At 35.5% G+C, this 20,154-nt stretch overlaps 1 protein-coding gene across 1 annotated transcript in view; it reads left to right on the top strand.

Annotated features, from left to right (window-relative positions):
* The window catches only part of TENM3 (teneurin transmembrane protein 3), a 1,292,929-nt gene that overhangs the window by 839,095 nt on the left and 433,680 nt on the right, over positions 1-20,154 (top strand). The window contains exon 11 of the mRNA XM_063402168.1: positions 2,447-2,488. The gene's annotated coding sequence lies outside the window, so the exon portion shown is untranslated. The remainder of the gene's footprint in view (positions 1-2,446; positions 2,489-20,154) is intronic.

Below are 20,154 nucleotides of genomic sequence, written 5' to 3'. Positions count from 1 at the left end.
GGGTTCAAGGCCAGGCTTTGTTAAGGTCTATGGTGTAGATACTCTGGTGATACAGACCAAAATGCTTAGACAGTCGGTTGGGAAGTTGGGTACAAGTCTGTTTGTTTGGTAGTTGTGTTTACACCACATGGTATGAGTATAAACCCATGTTTATACTCACATGGTGTGACTCAATGTGGTAACTGTTCACCATGCATTAGAACATTTTTAGGCTTGATTTTCAGTACCTTGCCCTTACATTGCAAGAATTATATCTTTAGTATTTATCTTCTTTCATGGTTATATTTTCTGTACAGTCAAGCTGTGTATTCATTTGTATATATGTCTGCACATATATTTGCAAAAAATATTTACAATCCAGGATTTAAACCTAGGGAGACCTAGATGTGTTGTGCCTCAGTAGCATGTGGGAGAGTTTTCACTGACTTTTATTATCCACTTTTGGATAATACAAATACTACAGGACATGCTTTTCATGGTTCAGGTAGAATTTGGTTGCACACATCAAATACCTACCCACTTTTCAGGCTGTAGAGAAAATCAGTCTTATGATCTGATGTAATATTTACGCTGTTTTCCAGAATTTAAAAATGGGATGCTAATGCTCTTATTCTCTGTGTGTCAGAAGTATGGAGACCATTTTTAAAATTGCTTTCTTGTTTGTTCTGGATTAACCCAGGTAGACAGCCAAGTTCCATGGAGCCACCCACTGTCCCCAGGTGGAGACAGCAAGGAGAATCAGAAGGGTAAAAGTGAGATGTCTCATCAGATAGAGACATTTTAATAGGTAAAGCAGGAACTGTGAGCACATGGAAAGCCAAATAAGGGATCCATTCATTACTTCTCATCAGCAGATAGATGTTTAACCATTTGCAAGAAATCTTGGCTTCATCATGCATAACATTTGTCTGGGACGAGAGAAGACAACTCTGATCATCCTTTCCTCCTTCTCCTTCCCCAGCTTTTTTGGCTGAGCACAATCTCATATGGTGTGGAATAGCCCTTTGGTCAGCTGTCATCTTCCAAATCCTTGTTCTCTGCCAGCTGACTCACTGCTAGCTACTATGAAGGAAATTATTTCCAGAAAACTGTTTGAGACAAAACAAGTACACTACCATTATGTGGATCATATTCATACTCCTCCTTCTGACTCCTGGGTCAGTCAGTTAAACACATACCTTTAAAAAGAAAAAAATCCCATAAAATGCTCAGCTTTTACACTTGACCTATTTTGCTTGAAATAAAAAAAAATTATAGGCAAAATGCACCTTCATACCATATTTTTAAAATGCTGACAGCACAATGAAATAAAAACATTTTGTCATGGGGGAAAAAGTGTTTACACAAACATAGGAAGTGTGCAATTTTTTTTTCCACATTCCAACCATCATTCTTATCACTTGCATAATCACAGATTCATTAGGCTCAGAGAAAAATTGTGTAGTCTGTTTGGATTCTTCTTTGAAAAGTTCTAGAAACAAAAAATTGTGGTTGTTCATTTCAAGATATACTGTAGCTTTTTCTCCTTCCCTTTTTGGCAGATGTTACAATGTGAACTTTATTGGAATGTGCGAAAGATAAGAATGAAATAAGATTTTTAGATACTTTTGTTAGTGGCAAGAGCTTTATTCCATGTATCCATTTAATTTACTAAAGCTCCATCTTTATAAGTGAAATACTCCCAACTTCCTGATTATTAAAATCGAAAATCATTTTATAGTTTTCTCCAGAACACTGTAAGCTTGCAATGCTTATGAAAAATACTGTCTGAAAATAGCTCTTTGTATATATTCTAAGTGCCATTGTGTTTGTTTTTCTTTAAAAATAATCATTATCTTTTCCATATGTTTTATGTTTATTACTGTTAAATACGTTGGCTTTGCAAAGCTATAGCAGTGGGATTTATAATATATTTGCTGTTTCATACATCAACAAAATTGCAATTGAAAATTCATGTCAGCTGTGCTGAAGTTAGGTAGACCTTTCTCTTAAATTCTCAGAATACATGATTTGTTTTCCACAACACCAGAAAGGAAAACATTTTCATGTGCCACCTGAAGGAATCATATGTGAAAGTAAATGAGCTCCAATGAACATGGATCTCCAAAATGCCATTTTTACATTTACTATTCATCATGCAATCAACACTTCCATATGGTTCAGAGAAATTGCATTTTACAAGTGTAGTAACATGTCAGTCCAGCCGCAGCTATAATAACTGTTTTATTACAGATAGTCTGCATCTCATTTAGACTTTAGGAAAGACACAATGTATGACCACATCATATATCACAATGCAAAGAAGAAAATAATAATGAAGAAAAAAAAATCATCTATCATATCCTGCCTTGATTTTTGAATCTACTGATATATTCTATAATGTTAATTAAACAATTACAAAATAAAAATATTTGACCAAAATCTTCATAATCTGTTCTCATTTCAGGTTCCTGGCTCATTAGAGATCCACTCACATGGGAAGCTGAAGGTAAGATGAAACATCCTACAGCCTCAAACTCAGGGGGGCACCTATGTGTTGTGTTGGTGTTTTTAAAATGGCACACCATTGTCTAACTGACAGAATACAGCAAACTGCAAAATTAGTAGGCCGGTTGTTACTCAATATAGACTGTTTTCTACTGACTTGTCCATTATCACTAGTTTATGCTGTATCTAATTTATTATTGCTGCAATAACTGTATACACCAAAACCATAAATAGGGAGAAATTTATGGAGCACAAATAACAGATATAAATGGCTTGTTCTAGAAGGAATATCCAGAATGGTAAATTCTTTGCCATGTTATCACTCATCAAGATTAGAACATAATTGAATAAATTATAAAATTCTCAAAATGTTTTATTAAATCTCTTGTGAGCATTCTCAAGTTTCCACAAGAAACTACTGTTGCCTATGTGTGCCATATTGTGATGCTTTTTGATGATGGCCTTCTTTAGGTTAATAATTTGAAAATGTAATTTGTAGCCATGATCTCTACTCAGTTGAAAGCACATAGGGTCCCAGAACTCCAAAATGGTGTCTACTCAAAAATGTTTGAATTTGGCAGCAATCTAGCCACAAGCAGACCTTAATCTGTCTGATCAGTATGCACCTACCACTGTATCAAGCAAGTATACTGAGTTTAGGTTTTCTTCCTTTGGTTTTTACCTCAGTGGTTTTTCTCAATGGTAACCAAAGTCAAGTAATTTATAGCTTGTGAACCTCACAAAAAGGGTCCATTTACAACTGTATTCTGTATCTTGTGCCACCAAACGGAGTGTGTGTTCTTCTATATGACTACAAAAGATTTTAGAACAGCGATCAGAAACGTGTTCTGCTCATTAATGTTTTTACAGTAGCTGCCTTAAAAGAGCTACAGTTTCCTAGAGCAAGTCATTCAGAATTCAACTATGCTCTTCAAGTTTAATAGGTTGAGCTCTTTGAGTTCCCCTACCTCCTCCTGATTGATGGTTTGTTTCTTCTTTTAATACAAAATTCAGTAAAATTTCCCACAGTGAAAAGGGTCTTTTAATTATGAAACATCAGCGTGTGGGAATGATTCAATTTACACATCAGAAAAGTTCAGTTACTTGACCATAATTTATTTTTTGTGCTGATGATTTACAGACTACAGATTCTTCTTCCTCTGGCCCCCTCCCCTTCTCACTTTCTCTTGTTCTATGTAAAAGACTAAAAATCTCAATACCCTCTAAAAGGCTTTAGATATTGTATCACTTAGTCATCAGAACTAGAGGCTTCATTATCAGACTTTTTTTTCTACCAGCTTTTATCTCTTTCTCATTTCCTAGTTATGTTGTCATATTTAATTTAAGTGTGTTCTGTAATTGCTGAGTAATACAGATTTTATTGTATCTGACAGAAGGATGGCATAAGTAAGGAGGGGTATGGTATCTCATTCATGAAACTGTAAGAGGAGAGATATTACCAAGAAAAGATATTTGCAGTTCTAATGCTGCATATTATACAACTGACCAGCTCTCTTTTTTGTTGTTGTTGTTGGGTTTTTTGTTGTAGTGGTTGGTTGTTGTTGTTTGAGGGGGGCAGGGTTGAAGTATTAACTAATTAATATTGAAGTAAAGATCTGGAAGGGACAGAAAATCTTCCTGTTTCCATGTACTTCCTCTATTCAGTATTAGTCATCCTTATTGTTTTACTGTCAGAATAAAGCTTAGGACTTGCATTGGAAGGTAAACCAACTTTTACTAACAAAGCTTTATAGGTTCTAAATGTGATCTTCCTAGCAAAATCAGAAAAGTTAATCATACTTAGTGCTTATTATGGCCATAAGAGAAAGAAGCAGTAAAATATCCAAAATACCATTTATACAAATAGTTTTAAATATACTTACATATCTATTCTTCAATTTGTTTTGGTTTTAATCAAATGTGGTTTGAGACTAAGTGTTATTAGATTAGATTATGCTCATTTCAGAAGGAGAAATTACATGTGGAAACCTGCAGGTTTGCACCATTTGTTCTAGGTTGTATATATAATTCTGATTCTGCTAAATACCGAAGAATATTTATTGGTTGGCTATTTGTTGCTGCAGACGTATGATCACAACATCTACACTACTGAAATACATTGCTGTAACTGTTTGCTTTTTTAGTATTTAATTTAGTCTGTTTTCCACTTTGTAAGGGAGTATGAATGGTACTCTAGTAAAATATGTGAAATTTGGGAGCAGCGGTCATGTTGTTTAATTCATTTCAGATATTTGAAGGTTCTACTCCTTTACCCTGGAATAAGTATTTAAACTAAAATAGCCAACATGAATTTGTGTTTTGTAATGTTCCTATAAGAGAGAAACTAGAAGACTATTTTCATAATATCTGTACTTGCTGCTGTTTGGAGTTTTTTTCATGTAGAAACACAAAAGAAGCTCTGGATCTCTGGATAAGACCTGAATGTCAAAACTAGCATGTTTTTGTAAAATGGACCAATGTAAGGTGTTTTCTTCCATTGTCCATTTGGCCATTACAGGTTAAAGGAATCCAGTCTGATCTCACAAATCTAAATTTCCCCTACTGCAGCTTTCTCTAACTCACCTGTAACTCACTGTAACCTGCTCAGTAAAGGGAACAATCTTGACCACATGAGGACAGCAATACATGCATGCATCTTAACATGAAGTAAACTCATTTTTTATTTCCAAAAGATAATTTAAAACAATTGTTATGAGTAAGTAAGTACCCGAAGTGAGTACCAGGCTGTTGTATCTTCCATGTGACTGGCATACCCTGCTGAGTGAAGGCTCACATACAAGAGCTCACAAATACACAGAAGATGGATTGTATTTCTCTTACACAAAGCTAGCATCAGATATATACAATTATACTGTGATTTCATAGATTTTTTTTTTTCTACATCAGTACACCTGAAGCCACAAATAGGTAATGGCTTCAGATTATTTCCAACACTTATAAACTATTGAAACGTCATGTATCCTGAAAGCTGCAACCAACCCCTCAGTACTCCTGCTGCTGGTGCAACAGCTGTGCTCTGATGACGCACCTGGTTCTTCTTGGGGTTCTTTTGGTACTCCCCACAGTGACCTCCTGGTCTTTTTCATTGGCCAAGCAAGCCCTGTAGCATTATTCCCAGTAAGTCTGTGCTTCTGTCCTTGTCAGCAGTTCACAATAGTGCAAGTCCTCAGTAGAAACCTCAACTATAGGAATAAAAAAAGGCCTGTAATTTTTTAATATTCTTAAAACCCTGTTTTTCCAGACCATTATCTTATGAGCATTTACTACAGTAAATAGTAAACTAAAATCAATAACTCTGTACAGAAAATTAATTTCAATGAAAGCCTTTGCTCACAGTTTTTATCATTACTTTTTTCGTGATCATTTATTTTCAACTTCTCTTCAGCTTAAACACTAGCATTTTCTATTAATTTTATTTGGGACAGTAAAATGGTGTTGTGTGCTGTGTTAAAGGATATGTTTTTAGTAGAGATTTCTGTATTTAATAGAGGTTCTGATGATAAAGTTTTATGGCAGAAGTTATTATTGGTACAACTTTTCTTTCTTTATTTTCCTTTCATGACAATGTACATGAGTGTTGAGTGAATATTAAGATTGCAATGTTCTCACCCCAATACAAAGACCTTATAGTTTCCACTGTGTTGTATAAAGTTTTTGGACATCTGTGGAATTTTTCCTCTAGTAGGTAAGGATTACCATGACTTACTCTCTCCTGTTGTAACTTAACTCTGTCTGTGCACTAAATATTGCAGCATCCCAGATCCTTGCATTGTGATAAGAGAATCAGATGTGAATTCCCAACTGATAGTGAGCCCATCTCCCTGGTGGTACTACACATACTTTATTCTTTTGTTTTATGGTTTCTTTTCCTTTTTTCCTACCTAACCATCTCTGTGATTATTGTTTAAATGCAGGTATGATTCTTGAACATTTCTATCAAGTTTTTGTCAGTCTACCTATATTTATGAGCTGTAGAGAGGCATGCCATGGGAAATAATATTTTTCAAATTGTCCTCAAAAAAATAAACAGGTAGCATACTCAGTCTTCTGAGCCGTCATCTTCTCACAGCTATCAGTCAGTCACCATGTCATTAGATGGATGTTTTTATATTTTTACACATTCTTATAATCTTTGCGCAAGGCAGAACTGTTTGGCATGTTAGTTGCAAATGTGAGAAATGGTTTGTCAAACAAGAAAAAAAATCTTAGCCATGGTTAGGAAATGGTTTGGAAAAAGGAAAAAGAGTTTGAATTCTCTACCATCAAAGCTGTGATCCTCCTCTGAAGGCCTGAGATGTAAATCAAGTTCAGTCTCACAGGCCTAAGTTCCTGGACATAATTGCCTTTCTGAACAGACTGCTTCTCATTCTTCCCATTCAAAATCCAAGATGGAATTAGTGATGGTGCTAGTTTCTATCTTTATAAAAGTATTTCCGTGAAAGTATAAAAACTTCTATAACCTCAAATCTTGAGCAGTAGGAGGAAGGATCATGACTTAGCCTAGTGCTTTGTGTAAATACTTCTGGAAATATGTATTGGAGCCAGGATTCTCCTCTCCTGGTCAGATTCCAGCATGTTAAGGGAAATTTTTCTAACATTCTTAGTCATGGGGAATTTGTTGTACCTCCAGTGCACAGCACCTGTTGAAAACCTCTCCTTGAGATGTATTAATTTATTAACTCAATCTCTCAAGCCAAAGAAGATATTAAAGCTATTAAATTTTAGTCTGTTATCATCACAATCAACATCATATTTTTTAATCAGAAGTGGCCAGAGATGTTTGAGCAGTAATTAGCTTAATTTTGTCAGGTTATTAAGCAGTTCCTGAGCATGTCTAACTTAAACTGTTTAATAGCTGAATAAAGTAAAGAAACGCCTCCTTTGTAAAGCTCAGGTGGAAGCCAGCTGCTGAAACACATTCCTGTTTTGCCATAAAATCAAAGCCCTGAACCTCTTGGGACTGGAGCAGAAAGTGGATATGATCTGTTACCCTTGAGCCTCAGCTTGCTGGCATAGCCACAAGCAAGAGGCAGTAGCTGCAGAGATGGTGCTGTTTCACCAAGGCAGGGATTCCCCAATCCATACAGGTCATCAAGCGACTCACTATAAAGTATTCTGGGAACTATATCCACTGCAGGGATGGTGCTTGAGGACATGGTTTAGTGGTGGGCCTGGCAGTGCTCGGTCAACAGCTGGATTTGATGATCTTAAAGGTCTTTTTCAGCCTAAATGATACTGTGATTCTCTCTATTTTTTTTTTCTTTCCTCTTAAAACATGAAAAATTGTCTTTGTCCTGGGAAACCATTTCTGTGTTTATTAGTAGGATTCTCCTTTGGTGCATTAACAGATATAACAGGCAAAGCCATGGGTTCCCTTTCAGAGTACAGAGCACTGGGGGAAAGCACTGTGCCTAGGAAAGTGATACATCAGCACAATCCAGGGTTTTCAGGACTGTATTTTAGGACCTTTTACTGTTTGGCAAAATTTGATTTTAGTTCTATGACTCGTTGACATTAATAGAGATATTATTCAGTCCAGGATCAGAGACTAAATATTCCAGATGCAAAAATCTAGAAAATACTGTCATTATTCTTCTGTAAAAAATTTACACTAACTGCATAGTAGAATAGTAATGTTTTACTTTCTATGTAAAAAATTACACTTTTTTTCAGGAAAAATGTTTGCAATAGAATAGAACTTGGAGTTTGTCACGTATTATGAATGCAGTTGAACTAATTGGGGTGTGGGCGTTTTGAGTAGTGTACTAGATAAAAAAGAATTCTTTTCAAGCCAATGAACTATCGTTTCAAAAAGCATTTTGTTATTTTCCTTCAAGAGACTAAAATCTTTCTTGTGGTTTGTTATGGCTCTTTGAACAACTTTTTAAGGCAAATTTGTGATAGATTCTGTACTGTGATTTTTTTGTATCTCTTCTATTGAAACCATCTAACTTGAATAGCCCAAGGGAGCTAAGTTAGGAAGCATAGAATTCAAGAAAACCTGCAGCTGGTACTTGAAGCTGAACCAGAAGCTAGTAGAATTCAATTTTTGTTGAAAAAACCAAGTGAGTCTTTTTCTTGAAAGAACAAAGGACTTTATTTTTTTCCCCCAGCATTCTACTTCTGTCATAATAAATTGTGACTTCTCTATGTTTTGTGTAAAATAAGAAACAACATTTGAATTTTTGACTTTTCAATGTAGTTTAACAATCTCTGTAGGAATGGGTAGAGTTTCATGAAAGGGAAATTTGACCTCCAGAACAACTCTGAAGAGTTTTGACCCATATTCTTAATTTAACAGTGATAGGGAAGGACATCTTCATGCATGCTACACTTCTGAGTTGATGGCAAACTGGTCTCGGGTTCAGATATCAGTTCAGATATCGAGAAGAGGCTTTGTGCTGGCTCAAGTGTGCTTGAGGCTACTGCACAAATTATGTTTTTCACAAAATTCATTTTAACATTATAGTAAGACAAGCAGAAAGGTAAACTGAAGCTTTATGGATGTCAGCAAGGTGGTGATTGATCTGATTTTCCCTTTAATAGAGAAAAACAAGTAAAGAGAGATCATTTGAATGACACAAGTCAATGAACCAGGTAAAATTCACTTGAAATTAGGGAACTGGTTGGTAATATTGAGACTTCCCAAGGCTTTTTCAGCAGTATGTAAGTTAAGTACCAAAATCCGGATGTACAAAACCGCATGTTAAAATTGTAATATACTTGGCAATAGCTGTGTCAGACACTAGAAAACAGCGTACAACATATGTTAATTTATTAATTTGTTATGAACCAGTCACGCGGGTAATGCTTTTTATATAAAAGTAGGGATCTTCAACAGGCTCCTACGGAGTTTTGGGAAAGTCCCCAAAAATTGCAGCTCCAGCACATGTGAAGCTCAATGTGACTGCACAGCTCCATTACAATTTGGGTTTGGTAAGTGGAACTTCGATACATAGTGTTTCACACCCCAATTGTCAGCAACTATATTAACTATGCTCGTTTTAAAAGAAAAAAAAAAAATAAGGTGAAGGATTGTATTCCCCTGGTCTGTTCACTATGCAGTTGATGCAAGTAGCTATGAATTTAGTGACAGAGGCTGAACCTGCTGTAAGAGGCAATACAAGCTACCTTCCACAAATATCAAAAAACACTGTAACTGTGCCTGAGTACGGAAGCTCCAGGTGTGATTTTGGAGACTGCACAAATATTTCTATTACTGAAAACATATCTGCCATGTGGAAAAACTGGTCTAATCTCAGCTGTAAACACTGAGAATTACATGTCACTTCCCTTCAAGCAATAAATGCTCTTTTGTCTATCTGGACTTTGTTATATGTTTTTCGCAATAATTCCTAACAGTGCGCTATGTCATTAATATCAAAATCCAGTAAGTCAGCTGGCAATAAATGGAAAATAGAAATCCACAGCAAAGATTAGTGATATCTAAAAGTGGTTTATGGGTCCTAGTGGGATTCCTCCTTTTTTAACAACAAAGTGCAGAGTGAAAGAATATGCACAGCTTACTTTGTCTTCCTATTTCTTTTGATCTGAAAGAACAATCAGATAAGGCTGATTTCTGAAGACAGTTCAGAATGAACAGATCTCAGTTGCCCCCAGTGATAACCATCATTGTCAACAGGAGGCATTCCAGGTACTGACACTAGAGCCTTAAATGTTCAGATACTGAACATTTTATCTTTTATTTTAAAAACTACTGCTGGGAACTCTCTTTATAGAATGCAATGGATGATGAGTATTTAGAAGAAGAATGAACCCTGAAGGAGAATAAAGCTCAAGCCTCAGAGACTGTCACTGAACACCAGAAGGACAGAATAATTTAAGGTTACGGTGGGGAATTTCATGCACACAGAAAACCTGAAGCTGTGAAAAATGGAATGATAGAACTAAGAGTTACAGTCTATAAAATGAAAATTAAAATTATTTGAAGGCCCTAGCCCTAACGGGCTTTTGTCCAGATTAGTGAACATTCTGTTGGAGTTCAGCAGCACTTTGTGCTTTTTCATAAGGAAGGCTCAAACCTAGAGTATGTTGCAATGATGACAATCAAAGTTGAGGTGTCTGGATTACACTGGTATGCAGAAATCCTAATAGGTGCCTTCTGTAAGCCATGTCATTTCCAAATGCTATCAGTCCCTCTACCCGTGATCTTCAGCTCTCAATCTTTGAAGAAAATACTGATTTTTGACGGGGTGTGACAATCTGGTTTTACATGACTCAGGTACATTGTACAAAGCTCACTGAACAAGGCACAATGCCAGGCAGTTGCTGTTGTTTATTTGAAAACTGGTTTACACATGTAAAAATTACAATATTTTTCTAGTTTCAGAGTAATAACACCTCACCTGCTGCACAATGCTGCTCATTTTTTTTAAATTAGTACTTAAAGAACTTTTGTGATTATCTAAGTTAGTATTGATAGCTTAACAGACCTCAAAAATATTAAAAAATACTATTATCATTAATCAAGGATAACTAATTTTGAATGAGCAGATGCTAATGAATTAATGGTCAGAGGTTCTTTTATGTGCTCATCACTGCTACAGCAAAATATTTATCATTCCTCATCTATTCATCTTTTAAATTATTTGCTCTGCCTATTAAACCTGGATACTGAATCTAAACACATTGGCTCCTGTCCCTCCACTGCCGCCATTGTTTCTTTCATGGGTTTTGGACGAAGGCCTTTTTCTGTTTTTATTGTCATAACTGGAGCAGAGTTTAATTTAGGAGAGTTTCCAAATAGAAGCTCCATTAACATGTGTCTCCGAGGCAGAGAGGAGAAATAGATTGAGTCAAATCATACTCTTATTTGTGAGCATGTGGGCAACATTTATTTTTTAAAAAACTTAAATTATGTAATTATTAAACTTAAAATGATGTAATTTTTACTAATATCTCACCAGACTTGAGTAGAATCTTGTAGTCCAGTAGAATTTTTCAGTGTTGATAAACAAAATTCAGCTGCTGATGAGTTGACAACCAGGTTTGTGATTATGAATGTCTGTGAGTAATAAAGAAGGTAAACATATATTTGAAAGTCACAGACGTTGACGAGTAGAACTAAAAGTCTCTTCTTCCTCTCCCAATACCTGGATTTGTTTCTTGAGCCTTACACCGGTTTCTACTTGTTTGAGAAGAGCATGGCTTCTAGGACACATTCAGTTTGTCTCCTTGGGCTGGCTCTACCTACAGCCACTCTTGAGGCCCAATTTCCTAAGCACAAGGAATACCTGTTTTTCCCCAGGTCTCCTTCGCTGGTAAGTTTCTGCCAGCTTTGATCTGCAAGGAAAATGCAATTCCATACCTTTCACATATATCCCTCAAAGCTGATGGAAGTCTTTCTGCAGGCAGATAAGAGCAAGTCAAGTTAGGAAGCACCAAGTGACTTTTGAGAATTCCATGTGTGTCTCTGCCATTCATTTCTTCTATCACCCAGCAGTGATATCTGTTAGGTATGTTCCAAGAACACAGTGGCAAACAAAGAGTTCTACGTAATGGGAACATAATTACCTGGCACACTGCACAAGAAAGATTGCAATGATGGCAGGTGTGGAGTGGAGTGTGATTTCTGGTTTGTGTATCTTGAAACAATTTTTTCAAATGCAAATGCAACGTACCAGGTGCAAAAGTAAAACAAATAATCGCTTTGGCTTGTTGTGTTTTACAAAACAGTTTCTAAATAGATGTGTGTGAAGGCAATTGGAAACACTGTATAGAAAACGTGTTGGGAATAACCTGTAAACTTTAAGATGAATTATTGGTTACATAGAATTTGATTAGTGATGGTGAAACACATCCTGAAGAGAAGCATCTAAACTCTCTGAAGAGGCTGTTCTCTTTAAATAAGCATAACCCTAATTTAAACCAGCTGGGACTTTTAGAATTTTGACAAGATTTGTGTTTATTGAGCAGAAAAGCTTGACCATTTTGCTGGTGTTCTCTACTGCTAGCACACACACACCATTAGGTAACTGGGGATTGAAACTCCACTGTGGGCTTACATAAAACCAGAGAGCATCTTGCACTTATAAGACATAGAGCAAACACCTGCTGCAAAAACACCACCAAATTCCTCCCCTCTCTGCAAAATGCCAGAGTTCTCTTCACGTAGCGGGTGTTTATCAATGACACTGATCTGAAAGCATACCTTGCTGATCTTTTTTCATAACTGCAAAGCCTGTATGTTCCTTTAATTTTTATGTAAAGTTATACAGTGTTGACATATTCTGTAGCCCTTCTGTGACAGGGCAATATGAAAACCTTTCTTTCCATGCCTACCAAAGAAAACATTGGGGTTAAATGACAGGGCTCTACTAGTGATTTTCCTGTCACAGAGAACTGTAAATTGTAGCCTGTCTCCAGGATAGTGTTTAGACACATTCTGAGATTAATGGTTTTGCATAGACACTTTGGACTTCAAATGATTTTGAGATAAGCTCCATCAAGAAGATTCTTCCAGTTTGAACTCAACTGAAAGTGCTTTGCATTTCAGCTATGTTTATATGTAACTTTGTTGGTACAGAACATAGAGAATCTGATGGAAAAATGAAAAGGTGTCTCATATGTTCCAGGCTACACAAAATTTTTCACCTCCAGTTTAACTCTTTGTGAAAAATTTCTTATCTTATGGTAGTTCTTTACACTTTCAGATAAGACAGCACTAAGACATCTGACTTAACTTGACTGAGAAAATCATATCTTTTCTCTTAAAGGAGCACAGCTAGGAAGGAAGGTATGTATCCTAATTTCAGGGAAGAGGAAACTAAGGTGCATTAATCTCCTGGGAAATCCATTTAAGAATGTGATAATTCATTCACTTTTCAGAATCTGAATTAGTAATTGATATGTGTTCTGCAGCAAATGAGATATTATAATTCAGGAACTCTAACTTTAGACAAAGGTAATAATAAGGTTTCTTTTTTGTTTAATGGGGAAATGAGAAAATATTGGTCAGAACAATGTAATGAAAGCAGACATTCCTTTTTAAAATATTCTATAGTCTCTTGATTTAAAAAAAAAAAAAAAGAAAAAAGAAAAACCCACCTTTTATTATTTTTAATTGGTTTTTAGTTCTTCTAAAAGGTACTGAAGGTTGTATGGTTTAGTAGAATAGGATAGAGTCAGATGCCACAGCAGTGGTGGAGCCATGGCAGAATAAGCATTATGGGCTAAATATTTCTATCTTAAGTAACCTGAAGTTCCTCTATGCTGCCTCTCCCTCTGGACTAAGAAAGACAATCCCTTATTACTTAAGCAGGTTTTTTTAAATAATGTGTTATGTTGTTGACCAGATATACACCAGCAGTCTCTGACAGCATGTGCACTCCTTGTGTTACCTGGAGTAGGAATTTTCCTGTTGGATAGCACCCTGTGTCTGCCCTGTTCACCTTAGGATCAGTACAGTTACATAACATCAGGTTTCTGAGTCTTATCATGTGATTAGAGGAGAGTTAGAAGGTCTTTTCAGGAAAAATAAAAAAGCTCTTCTTTGAAAAATGATATGCAGATTTGTTCAAACATTTATAGAAACATCTTCATGATTTTTTTCATTTCAGTGTTTCAGTTTTTGCATATAATATCTGTCATTCTTGTTGATAATATTTATGACTGAAACATTGATTAAAATACACAGAAGATTGAGACGAAAATAAATGGACTTGAATAGTAGGTTGGAAGTTTATTAACTTAATATACCAAATATTATATGGGTTCTGTGCAGGAAGTTACAGGACTCCTTCCATAACATCTGACAGCAGATGCATAGTGTCTTCAGCCAGCTTCCAGTGACTTGGGTGCTCTTTCTCCCCTGTGTAAGGTAAATAACTTAGAAACTGGTCAGTACAAAGGTACCAAAGACCTCACATTGCTGAAAGACCAGTAACCAGTAGGAGGATGCATGAAAATTCCAAAGTATGGTAGCAAACCAACTGGAATTTTTTTGTAGTGGGCACAGGCCCCAGCTTCCTCATGACTGATTAGCGGCTCATTAAAAGCCATTAAAAATTTCTTCCATGACTGTGTAAGACAAACTGAAAACAATATGGGTGTGACAACTGGATAGAGCTACAAGGGTAGGAGGCAGAGCTCCTGTAGCAGCATTATAGTTCAGAATTCATGTAACAACTAGAAGCTGTTACATGTCACACTAGGGTGACATTTGCATGATGAATGCAGGAAATTAATGTATAAGCCTCTACTTCCCTTTGTCATAGAAGAGAACCCACCTTTCAGGAGGAAACGGGTTTTGTGTTACTCAGTAACATGCATGATTTTTTCCTTTAGAGACTGATAAAGAGGTAACCTGTGATTGTCTTTGCTTGCTGAAAACTGGATAGGCAAGTGATTATTTCAGTTAAAAAAGAAAACTCCAAAACTCCAACATAATATATTAGTGTCAAAATAATTCAATTGTAATGGCTTAACTTGTTTGTTTTAATGCAGCTATTGAATGTATTTACACCGTTATGTTTTTAACAACCAGAGCTGAAGTTTACAAAAATTATAAAGCACTAATAAGTGTATGTAAAAAGTCCTATTCTGAATGTGATTAGTGCATGCCCCTTGCTAATGTCAGCAGTTATTTTTAGTGGAGAACATTTGTGAGATCTGGCAGAGAACTCTTGAAATGTCAGGAGGGTAAGAGGAAGCATAGCAGAAGCCAAATACATATATAAATGTTAGAGGATTTTAGTACTAAGTCCATAATTTTTAAAAGAAGATGCAGCTGTCTTGAAACTGAGAGGGTAGATCATAATTCCCCTCCCATGTCATAGGTATTGTGCAGATATGACATAATTACTTGAATTTTAGAAAGAAGCTTGATTTCCTTGTAACCTGAGGAAAGAGCTTGTCCTGCCTTTCCCCTCTCATTTACAGACAGGTGATCATTAAACAGATATTGTTAAACAGCATATTTCACTCTAAGAAGTGTGTGTTACATTTACATAATTTCTTTCTGACAGAAAGATCATCAAGATTTGCCTCAATATACTTAAGCTTTATATTCTGTCTTACATACCAAAAAATGTACCCATACAAACCATCCTGGAAGCTGTAAAGGGAAGGGCAGTTCTTTTATAGCATTGTTTCTAAGCTCAGGAATGGTGCTGTTCAGGGCTGTTATCATTTTATTTGATACAGCAATATCTGCATACTTGCCAGGTATACTTTATTAACAATATTTTCACAGTGCAATATGGGTCAGATTTGTATGCTACCGTATTTCAAGCACATTTTTCATCTCATGAGGATTCCTGTTTTCTGTTGTGCTCTTTCTAATAACTCATTATATATACCTATTTGCATAAAGCCAGGAAAGCTGCTGAGTCATTATTGGTGCAAAACTTGATACCTGTTAAGATTTAAAAATTTAGCTTTTCAGTAGTGCAGGAATAGTACTTGCCTCTTTGATAAACATTGCACTCGCAATTTTAGCATCATCCAAGCTCATTTTCACTTACACATTACGCAGAGTTTTTTGTTTGCTGGGTGAGTGTTTCCTAAAAGGCTCCTACCTAATTCCCATTGCAATTGAGTCCTGTATCCTCTACACTTTATCAATTCTGGTGTCTTTGCATCAGAATTCTGTCCTCCAAAATTACTCCGAATCCCTACAATTATTAAGGTCTCTCTAGACAGACTCCAGCCATTGGGGTCACCAGGAACAGAAAGCCCCCAAATACCTTCCTAGTATCCTTTTCTCATGGGCTATTGAAAAACTGCAGAAGCTATACCCAGTTTGCGGATGTTACATACTTCATTGCTTTCTTGGTTTACAGGAAAGGTAATTTTCATCCTTTAAAAATAGATCAGGTATGGAAAATTGCACTCAGAGTTGACGATAAAATGGGCCATCCGGGTAAACAAATTACATACTGATGGCCAAAAAACCAACTCTAAGTCCTCTTCAATTGCAGTGCATATTCTGAGAATTAAAATATAGGATTTATTGATAGTCCAATTTATTTCTGCTTAAAATAGAAATGACAGAACCATTGTGGAAAATGGAAATGAAGAATAGCTTAAGTTTATAAATGCAATCAGCAATTTTAAAAATGATGCATTTTTATTGTTTTTAAGCAATTTTTAGAGTCATTTTTCAGAGTTCCCTTAAAAATATACAGCACTTAAGAATTCTACTTGCTGCCAAGACATGGAGGATTTGAATAAAAATAAATAGATAAGTAAGGCCAGTAAAAAAGCTTAAAGGACACTATCATCATATTTTAGCACATCCAAAATTTGACCTAATATATTTTAAAATAAGATCTAATTTTTATACATTCTCTGATCCTGATAATCCTGTCAAAATTAAAATTCCAATGTAAATAAAAAATATCAGCTACGCAGCCAGATCATACAAATGCAATTTCTTTTTTGTGATTGCAGGTAAATCTCCTTTTTCTGTTATTTCCTGCTTGTGCTAAATACTTCAATACATAAATACAACATTCTGAAGCCTTTTTAAAGTCTGACTCTCCTTTGCTGCACTACAGTAATACAGCAGGCAGACAATACTTGTATGTTCTCAAAGTCTAATATTATGAAAATATATGTGCAAATTCCATTCCACGTTGTGAATTTAATTTATAGATTTATTTCAAAATAGTGTTTCTTTTGTTTATATAATTACTCTGTGAAATTTCAGCTGCTTCATATCAAAATCTTTGGATAAATACTGGTTTGGGTTTAAAGCTGTATGAGTTAAAAAGAGGGGAGGAAGACAAAACACAAGACCATTTCTTTTTGTTGCATTTTATTCATACAGAATATTACGAATTTTATTGTTGATGAAGCTTAGAATGAGAGAAGATAGACGTCAGAAGGCAGATCCTTTTGTATTGGTGTGAAAGAAAAATGGCTCACATAAAAATAAATAGGCCTGGAACTATAAAAATATTGAATATAAAAACATTTTTTGTGAGAGAATAGGAATTTTTATTTTTTGATGGGGAATGGATAATGGTATAGGAGTGATTGAGAAATTGCTGATGTCAAAGTACTTATTCAAGAGAAATTACCATGAGGCAAAACTAGGGCAGGGTTCTGAAAAATTAAAAAATAAAAGGCAACCTGAGTTTAGGCTCTAAATCCAGATTGAAACCCCTTATAGTAGTGCTGATATTTGAAAAGTGCTTAACGCTCAAGTTTTCCCATTGAGGTGAGTCTTTTTGAACAACAGGGTCCTAGAAACCAAGTATGAATATAGGCACTTAGCTGGAGGCTCCTATTTTTGCGATGATTAATATCTTGATAAATATCACAGTACAAAAGAAACTAAGACAATATGTAGAGGAAGGATTTGTTGCAGAGGAGAGCTGTGTTCTTCATCTGAATCAATGGAGAACCCAGAACAAGAAACTTAAGATTTTTAGTTGGCATTAGCAAGACCAAGTTACCGGAAAGGAAAAACAAAATACTGTCACTTTTCAAAATGAGTTGTCTTGGAAAATAAATCAGAGATTAATTTAGAGGACCACAAGTGTTGAAATGAGACAGAAAACCAGATCAAGAGGTGCTGGAGTCTGGGGAAGGAAGACTGGAGAGATGGAGCCAAAATAGAAAGAAAGAAAGTCATAGTGGGGAAAACCCCACCAGTATGCAGAGTTCATATGAAGGCAGAATTTCAAGATGCATCAAAAAATGCTGGTCTAGTACACTATTACTTGCCTACACATTTTGAGTGCTCTGTGGGCCATGAGTGCAAAATACAGATATTTTTATACAGAGATACATGTCTGTGATATGAATACATAGTGTTATAAGGAAGTGGGAGACTTAGGGCTATGAATCTTTACTTTTTCTGTTCCATATGGCATTCCTGATCTTAACTTGACCAAGTAAGTAATTAATATATCTTACAATAAATTGAATAAATAATAATAAAAAAGATAGAAAAGCCTTTGGAAAATGTTTATACATAACTTTGGGGAATTTGTAGTGTGCCATTTTGCAGTTTAGCAGATTGTTTTTTGAGGCACTTGGCCCACACTAATCTTTGAACCCAACAGAAAAAGAACACTGCTGTTGCAGCTGTATTGCAGAACACTGAATATATATTGCTAACAAGCTGGATATTTTGTTTTTTCTGAGGGAATTCAGAAACTGCTAATAACTTGGTAACAAAACAGTTAATATGATTATAGTGTTGTATAGCTTGTCAAACAAAAGGCATGCCATATCATTTTAATTTCCAAAAAGAATCAAAATTGAGACTCTGAGAATCTACTTGTCCAGCTCATCCACCTGCTCTGCTACTCATTACCATCTTTAGTATAACTATGCTTCTGTTGATTTTGTGGAACTACAAAAATTTTCTTCAAGAAAATGTAATAGGCAGTGGTCGGGTTCCTTCTGAGATGTCAAATACCTACTTTATTATAGCGAGAAAGTGACAGTCAATTTAAACCAGAATTTATTGAGAACATTAAGAGCTGTAAGGGCTTTGGCTAATCACTGTAACGTCCTCAACAAATGGTAAATGAAAGCATGAGGAAATTGAGTTAACACAAGTTAAAAGTTCACATACTTACTGAATTCTATTAAAAACCCTATAACCTAATTAAATTATCTAAAACTACTCATTTCAGTCTGTCCTGTTATTTTAGTGAATGCATATGATGATATTTTCTTAGATGTGTAACAGTTGACAGCTACAGCATGAGTCAGATAAAAAGCCAATGAACAAGATCAAAGGATTAATTATTTACTAATCTGCAATATTCTGAATAGTTGTACTTAATGATGTAAAGAATTTTGCATTAATGCTTTTTTATATACTTCATATTTTTAACCTTAAAGATCAGTATTGTCCAGACTTGCATATGTGGATAAAACGCATCAATTTCTCCTCCTTTATGAAATTTTCTGGGGTAAATGCAAGAGGGTAAAAGTAGTATGCAGCATGTATTTGTCTATAGGTGTGTATTTCAGGTATGCTGAGTGCAAAAGCTGTATTTTAGCTGGTTTATGGACCATCACAATGCTTAACAAAGATCCTCTAAATGCCTTGATTTTACTGTTAGATACAACATTAAAGATCATCTTTTCTGAGTTGTTATTTTAACTTACTGGAGAAAAACCTTTTAATTCTTTTGCTCTGGTTTTAAAATAAAGGAAGAAAATTATTTCACTAGTATAGCTGGCAAGTTTTCTGCAATTCCTCTCACAGATTCAAGGCGTATTAAGATAATGGGCAAAGAAACTTTTGTTTGCTTTCAGCTTATGACTTTGGGATTCATACTTGAAAATGATAGGCAGATCTTTAAGTGTCTATAAGAAATTTGACTCAGTAGTCAGATAACAGCACATACATGAAGTATCGTTCTCAATTCTAGCAGCACAGAGGTCTGTTTCAAGAGCAAAAAATGTGGATAATGAACAGCAGGTTTGGGGGGTTTTTTTCTATTTGTAGAGGTTCTGCCTTTATATATTTGCTGGCTGAAATGAAGAAAATAATGCAGGATACAGCTCATCCTTTGGCTAACCACAGAGAACAGAACCACCATCTGAATACCTTTTCCTTGTAAAACTCAGGCACTACAGAGGAGTCATCTCTGTCACCTAACACGTAAGGGTGTAAGGACAGTTACTGAGGATAGCACAAGAAAGAGACAGTTTTCA

This window comes from Prinia subflava, chromosome 7, assembly GCF_021018805.1.
Source record: "Prinia subflava isolate CZ2003 ecotype Zambia chromosome 7, Cam_Psub_1.2, whole genome shotgun sequence".
Taxonomy (NCBI): Eukaryota; Metazoa; Chordata; class Aves; order Passeriformes; family Cisticolidae; genus Prinia; species Prinia subflava.
The sequence above is the reverse complement of the archived record's forward strand: the minus strand, read 5'-3'. Positions and strand labels throughout refer to the sequence as shown.